Raw genomic sequence first — 8,207 nt, 5'->3', positions numbered from 1 at the left:
AAAAAAGTATGTTTCAATTATTATAGCTTTTAAGGAATGTAGCATAGAACACGTTTGATATATATTTTTTACTCCCGTTTATGTCATCCAACTGCTGATATTGTTCTGCATAGAAAAGTCAAGAAAGGTCAGCATTATAATACCATAAAGGAGAATATCAAAACTTTTTGTAAAATCCTAATTTTGGACTTTATTATTGTTACACAAATGTTCAGTTTTGTAACATCAACACAGACACGCCAGCTAACAATTAATAGTTATTTTAGTGAATCAGTTAAGTCTCCAACTTTAATCTATTTTCAGTTATTATTATAATAATTTTTGATGCTTTTTCATAATTATAAGTAAAGTTATTAATGTGGTTCTACCAACAGTCAAAACTGTTATTAGAATAACATGATCATTATGTTATTGTATTATTGTTATCATGAATAGTGAGAGTTTGCGTATTTCAGTTATGATTTTGTAAGTAATAGTAGTACATGCATAGGCATAAGCAAGTAAGTGGGGTATATGCAGCCTTTGAATTTTAAAACTTTTAGTATTTAGTTTGAATCTTGTGTAGTAATTGTGTAGTAATTAGGAGCTTAGCTGTTTTATAGAGCTTCAGTAGTAGGAGGCAGATATTCAAGTTTGCCAAAAAAACCTAACCAGTGAACTAAAATGTGTATTTTGCATTCATTTTGGTTTGTATATCTGTTTATGCTATTTGAATTATCTTTTCATTTTTTGTAGAAACTTGGTAAGCATTATTGCCAGTATATTCATCAGATGGCAGAGAGTATTAGACAAAGTTGGATGTTCTTTTCTAGAAAAGGTATGTTGCTAATTACACGTTGGTTTGCATAAAAAATTTGTCAAAATAATCAAGGTTTCATCTACCAAATTTTATAATATTTTTGAACATATACATAATCATAGATTAAAAACTATAAAACATTATATCAGTAAGGTTGTATTTTGAAATGTAGTAATGTTTGACGTTTTGGCAAAGTTACTATGATAAGCAAAACTTTAAATTCACCAACAGAAAATATACTGTACAAAGTTTTACTGTAACTAGCAAATGTATACCTGACGTAAGAATGTAACAGCATGCCCAAAAGTAGTTTTTCTTTGTATAGTTGCAAATAATCAATGACGCTTTAGTTATAGATAACTGCTGGATGAGAAGCATTGATGGCCCACACCAAAGACTGATTTGCAGACATCAAATTAAAGGTATGCGATATTGCAATAAGTTGCTGTAAAATAGCACATTATACATGCGATCCAAAAATTAGTGTGATAATTTGATATAGCCATAGTTTCAGTAAGAAAAGTTGTCAATTTTTATAGGCATTGTATTATTTCAAACGCTTACATAAACCATTATGCCACTTTTGTGTTCTATTCATCTATTATTGGCAGATTACATAATACAGATAGTGCAAACCAATCAAAGGAATGTAGCATAGCATAGAGATTTAGTATTACTCTTCTTAGTCTTTATGAGTCATGGTAGCAATTGCTTAGCAATTGCATAATTATATAAAATGAATAGATTTCTATGGTTACCCATTACCACTTTTAGTTACTCAGCCAACACTGAGAGTAATTATCAGATTTGAGATATCATGTTTAGAGGCAGGAGATTGACAAATATTTTGTTTGTTTTTACTCTTACCCTACCGTATGCGAATTTATGCTAAATCTATCAGCGACTGCCGTATGCACATTTATGCGAATTTTCCAACAATTGCGTGGTCACCTAATTTTATTATCCGATGAAAACATAACCGATGATTTAAAAACTTTTATGGTATTGTCAGTGTGGTCCAAAGATTTCTCTAAAAGATTAGTCTAAGATAACCAAGCAGTTTCAAATTTTTTTTTGGGAATTTTCAAAATAGAAATGGACATTTTTTGTGTAAGTTTTGTTAAGTATCGCGCAAGTCAGAAAACAGATAATTACTTATGTTGATGATATTATAGCCAATTCAAATTCAGATTTTTGTGATTACACAAATAATTAAAGTAGCAGCAGTGACTCTGATGATAGTGAAATTAATAGTTTTGTAAGTGTAAGGGACATTGTAGAGGATCGTTTTAGCTTTGTAGCGATCGTAGCTTCACATAGCTTTAGCAATGCACAAAGTGAAGGTACATTGATTTTTGCATAGCACTATAATAGCTACTAGCATTGAAATATGTTAACATTTTAGCAAAATAAAATATATTACAAAAAGTTTCTAGATAAACTTTGAAGTTGAAACAAAATTGTATACATATCATAAAGCTAAATTGGCAATTTTCGGTGAAATGGCTGGCGGTAGGCCGGTAGCTTAATTTGTACATGGGTGGCAGTAAAAGGGTAAAGCTATAGAAGAATTAGAGATACAATTGTATGTATTTCCCTTTGAATGATTTAGTGAACTTTGATGATTCAAGACAATGAGTTTGGCGAATAATATATATATATAAGATGCTGCTGAAGTTGCGCAATGACTTGCATTTAATAGTTTGTTAGAAATTCAACTCATGGCTTTTAATTATTACCTCAAAATGTTGAAAACACGCGATAGGAAGGGTCAGAACACTACTAAAAGTCATAGTTGCTCAAACCTGAAATACAGTAGGTTTTATACAATTTGCTATACAATAACAAAACTGCAAAACTATTGGTAAAAATATAAATAGCAATATATATTATTATTTTTGGCCTTTGGTATCGGGCAGCATGTATGCAGTTTGTTTGCTGATGTTAACAAAAGTTTTACTAATAAGCTACATAATTTGCTCAGTTATTGGTGTCAACTTTAAAATTTAAAACAAATGTAGTGTTAGCACTTTTAGAATATACTACAAACAACGCAAAGGAATTTTTTGTGGCATATGACTTGAATTGAAGAGTTCTCTGAAAATGCAACTTGTATTTGCCCATTTTAATACTTTAAAATGTCAAAAGGAGCTCATAATGAAAGCAACTTTAATATAATTTCAAGATGCTCAAAGCGGTATGGATGTTATGTTGACAAACATTAAAAGGTCACTCTGTACTATGGCTAGTAAGTATTTACATGTATTTAGATTTTGCATTGATGCTTTCAATTAGGTAGTGTAGGAAATCTATTTACATTAGCTAAACTACCAGCATGTGCAATACCCAGCTTTGTTTCCTATCCATCACAAAAATTTTGCCAACGCTTATAATAATTCATTGCTCTTTTTAAATCTGATTTCTGAACCAAAGGTAGTTTCAGCAGTGTAAGAACATATACTTCTCTTCCTATGGGTCTACTCACTGTTTTGTAGCAGCAAAGGCCATTGTTTTTAAAAGGTCTGTAAGAATTGTATTACTTATTTTGACTTCCATCGGTGCTCGTAGCAAATATAATTTCAGTACCACTTGCATCAATAAAGTTATTATTACTTGTTTCGTAAAGTATTTAGAGCAAAACAATATTTTATGTACGCAACAAACATTTTTGCTGCAAGCTTACCAAAACAAACTAAAACGTTTATTTTGATGTTACATTTTAATTAAAGAGCATGTTCTATTCAGTTATTGCTGTCAGTACTATGCAGTTATTGCTGTCAATGTTCTTTGTGCATTCTTGGCACACTTTTATGTTAAACTGCCAATGCATTAAATACTTTAGAAATAAAGTGTCCAAACAAGGATGCATAACATGAAATTTGTCACTGGCTTGTTTTGACCTATATCTAGCACTTTTTAGCCAAAGGTGTCTAGCTTTACTAAAAAGTTTGGTAGTAAAATTGTACATAAATTCATTGCCTGCATACACGTCAATCATGATGCCTATGCTCTTATTATGTGTGTTCTACTATTGCCTGCTTAGCTAATTCACTTTCTACTTCTCAATAGCCTCAGCCTCCGAATGAAAGCTATTGTTGTTATTCCTATTCTTTGTAACTTTATAATGAAGGAGGTTGTGGTTGGGCAGCTCATTTGCTTTTCACTCTATTAGAAGTATTGCAGCACAATTATAACTGCAGTAATAAAATCTGCACAGAATTGCATAATGTGGTCTTATTCTCCAAGGTCTTCTCACTAGCAGAAATCACCTATGTACTTATGCAATTGTGGTTTGTGCTTAAAGTGACTCATTATGCTAATGTGGAATGGCTTGCTACCCCTTCTTGCATGCTAGTCAATTGATTAAATAGATTGTAAGAAATCAGTCAAGCTCTCATTCCTACACAACCTAAAGGCTCATCACATAAGTTCAACCTTCTAGCGAGATTGTAGCTGCTAAAATTTTTGCTTTTTTCATGCGTCTAGCCATTTAGGGTTTTGCATCAGCAGAAGAACAGACTAAGCATGTCACAATTGGTATATTTGTTTGTCACAATTGTTTTATATTACTTTTGCCAATTTTGTCACTGAATTAATTGTACCATATTATAGTGAAAAGTCATCATGAAAAGTATTTTACTTCGCCTCAATACCAATGCAAAATTTTAGACCGGTAGTGGCCTATTTTGATATTTAGGGCGAGCCACTTTAAATACTATTTCTAAGCAACTTACTCATGTCATCAAATTGCGATGGCAAACAACAATGCATTGGTTTTCGCAGCTATTTTCGATTTGGATTTTACTGCCTTAATTGCAGGATCGTAATATTGTCAAGTTAAAAAGGTCAAGAAACCCCAAATTTATAATGCTAAAAGAATGAAATTATTACTAATTTTCATAAAATGATAACATAGTAATTATACACGAGGGTAGCTTTGTGAGATTAACCGACACACATTAAAATAATTATGGTAACATATAGCATGGTAGCCAGCAATTGATGAATATCTGTGACTCTATCGATGCTCCTAACTTTTGTAACTTTTTAAAAAGCATTAAAATAATTATGGATGCTTTTTATTGTGATTAGTAGTGTTAGCTGATTGATAGCACCAAACAGGCAGAATTATTAGTATACTATACTGCCTTGAGCAAGCAAAACGCCGTATCTTGATATTTGTAAACTGTTCAGCACAAGCACAAACGCGTTTTGGTCGAGCCTGGCATCAGTATTAGCAGTATTTTAGTTGTTTTTTTATTTATTATGGTGAGATATCCAACAATCTTTAGCGAAAAACTTTTTTCGTGAAACTTTAAAATCAAAGGAGTTATTTCACTTAGGACATTTTGTTTGCTTAAATTGACAATTTACTAAGCTGGCACTAGGCAATCAAACGCCCTATCACAGCAGATAGGGCCTTTTGATTGCTTAATTGGACTGGTTTCTCATTGTTAGTTTGCCATAAGACCATTTGCCATGACTGGATTATCAAAGGATTACAAGTTTAAATTCTGATATTAATTCGCAATTAGTCAACAAAATGATATATGTTGCAATTCCTATTACTCATCCAGTCAACACATGGATTAAAGCCCTGTAATAGCCATATTCAGCTCAAAAGTTAAGAGATGATCAAAGATCATGGTATCCTTCAAACCTGATGTTATGAAATGAAAGGAATAAGTAAAATAGTAGTTTCAAAAAGATCAAACGCTTTTATTGAAAATAATTTAAAACAAACAAATGAGTGCAATAATGTCAGTATTTTAAAAAAGCAAAACCTTCCAATGGACATGTAATTAAAACAAATTTTTCATCAACTCTCTGAGTCGGATTTTTAAATCGAGACTTTTGTCACTTAGATATCGTCTTGTCATAATAAATATATTATGATAAAAAATATAGCAATAAGATTGAGCACTTAGAAGTGCACTAGCTTGTATGAGCTGCCTTAAAACAACCAATTATATATGCTTCAGTTTCGCTTCCCTTTGTTTATATACTCTTTGATTACATAATGCTGTTCATAATGTCCAACTTTGTGTATGTTCAGGCCAATCAAAACGCTGTATCCGCAGATAGAGAGCTTTGATTGCCACTTTATGTGTGGTAAATGTGGATAGGGCGTTTTGCACATTGTGAAAAGTGCTATTTCTGGTGCTCTCAGATATATGAAATTTCGAGACATGTTAGATCTCAACCTAAATTACATTAAAGCACAAAAAAGTGAATTTTGAAAAACTTGTCAGATAGGGCGTTTTGCTTGCTTAGGGCAGTATAAAGTTATGATAATGTATTATTTTCATTGTAATTAACAAGTTGATGCATTTTAGTTGTAATTTGATACGGATTCAAACTAGAGGCTGAGTCATAAGTAAGTGACTGGAGTAAATGAAACCCTTTAAATTGTTGAAGCTTTGAAATCTATGTTTCAATTTTGTAGAAGAATATCGCATGAGATAATTTATTACTGCTTCATGGAATTTTAGTAATGGGAGGTATGGACACGGATTTGCTGAAAAATCTAAAAACATCAGGCATCTTTTCCATCAATTTTTAATCTGCATAACATCTGTTTGGGCTATTCAAATTGTTTTGCTTATTTTGGTAGAAACCTGGTCACCGCATCCAAGCACTATATCCACCAGATGGAAAATGGTACGAAGCACAGCTGGACGCTTTCTTGAAGGGGGTATGTTGCTGATTAACGGTTAATTTACACAAGAGCGCGCCACATTAATAAAAGTTTTATTTCACAAAGTTTATAAGAAATAAGATTACTGTAAAACCTTTGTTTGAATGCCATGGCACTGCAGTTTTTAACCCTTCTAATTATAGTGGCAAAAATTGTCGATTGCGCTTCATAGTATATGTTCAACTTTTATTAGCTTCAAATTCTATCTAAAACACTTTTGTTATAGATTTTATTTTTCCAACACGTTTAAAAATAGTACTATTCAAAAAACTTAATGCATTCCTACTTCGTGCATTGCTAAAGCTATGTGAAGCTACGATCACTTCGAAGCTCGAAAAACGATGCTTTGCTGTGTTCCTTACTCTTACGAAACTATTACTTTGACCACCATTGGAGTCACTATTGGAGCTGCTACTTTTATCATATGTGTAATCACTAAAATCTGAATCGGTCATCAACAATCATCAATACTGTCATCAAAATAAGTAATTCTCTGTTTTTCAATTCTGGATGTACTTGCGAAAGCTATAATAGCACTAACTAATTTGAGAATCAGAAAGAATCTCAAATTAGTAAATCAAGAAACCTAAAAGTTTCTTTTCAGGTTGAAAAGTCCTAAACAAAAATTTCAAATTGCTTTGTGAGTTTCGAGTAATTTTATAGGGAAATCTTCGGACAACACTGTCAATACCATAAAAAGTCTTGTACTACAACATAATATTATTATGCTTTACTATTTATCTTGAGGTGTTGACTGATGTTCTAAAAAACGAATCAAGGAGATTGACCAACAAGAAGCTGAGATATAGCCTGCCAAACCCAAGTCTACCAAAAAACAAGCGTTTTGGTAATCATCATTATATGACGTATGAAATCGACTTGTGTGCCATTGGTCAATTAAACCAACTAATGTGCTCTCCTATAACAATCACGACCTTTTAATTGGTTTAATCCCTGGAAGTATAGAACAACCAAATTGGGCCTAACAATCATTGCTCTGAGAACTCCGAACCAGTCCCTCTGACGTGTAGATTAGTTTTAGCATAAAATGATTACACGCATCTATCATTTTGCAACATTTCGCTATCTTGCTAGTTCAGCTCAGTTTTGTTGTTCTCCCACTTAGCTTCCTTATTCAGACTCATCTTTAGCGCTGTTCAGATTTTTTTAACTATAGCTAATAAATGGAATCAATTAAATCAATCATTAATCTCGGTTATCAATTGGACTTTTGTACAAATTATATTAGTTACATCATTTATTCCATACGCAGTTATATTATTATTTTGTATAATATACATTATGATTATTATATTAATCATAAAAATAATTACAGATAAGATAATAGATAAATAGAAAAATCAAATTAAAAACTATCGTTTTCTTTTCATACAGCAAGAGCAGCACGGTCAAGATATTCTTTTTAAAAATTATAGCTGTAGTGAACTTACCGTCTGTTAATAGTGACGATAGTCATGATAATCTACTGAATGCTGCAGTAGGTACACAGTAGAAAAATGATGGATGAAAAAAAATCCACAATCCTATTTCTTATTCTAAACAAACTGCAAATCGCGGATGTCGCATGTACACTATACACAGGCTGTTCGTTGAACAAAGGATCTTCGGAGCAGATAGAAGAGATCGAGTTAAAATTTGAAGCACAATAGTCAAAATCTGCTCTTCTGTTTTGAAAAATCATGGCGAGGG

General features: G+C 32.0%; 1 long non-coding RNA gene across 1 annotated transcript; it reads left to right on the top strand.

Annotated features, from left to right (window-relative positions):
• Nucleotides 1-587: 587 nt before the first annotated feature.
• Nucleotides 588-6,495, top strand: LOC137406678 (uncharacterized). The gene is made up of 3 exons (XR_010979939.1): nucleotides 588-817; nucleotides 1,150-1,221; nucleotides 6,414-6,495. It is a non-coding gene; the product is annotated as an uncharacterized lncRNA (long non-coding RNA).
• Nucleotides 6,496-8,207: the final 1,712 nt, after the last annotated feature.

The sequence above is a fragment of the Watersipora subatra genome, chromosome 10 (genome assembly GCF_963576615.1).
Source record: "Watersipora subatra chromosome 10, tzWatSuba1.1, whole genome shotgun sequence".
Lineage (NCBI taxonomy): Eukaryota > Metazoa > Bryozoa > Gymnolaemata > Cheilostomatida > Watersiporidae > Watersipora > Watersipora subatra.
Note: the sequence above shows the minus strand (reverse complement) of the source record. Positions and strands in the feature narration are given on the sequence as shown.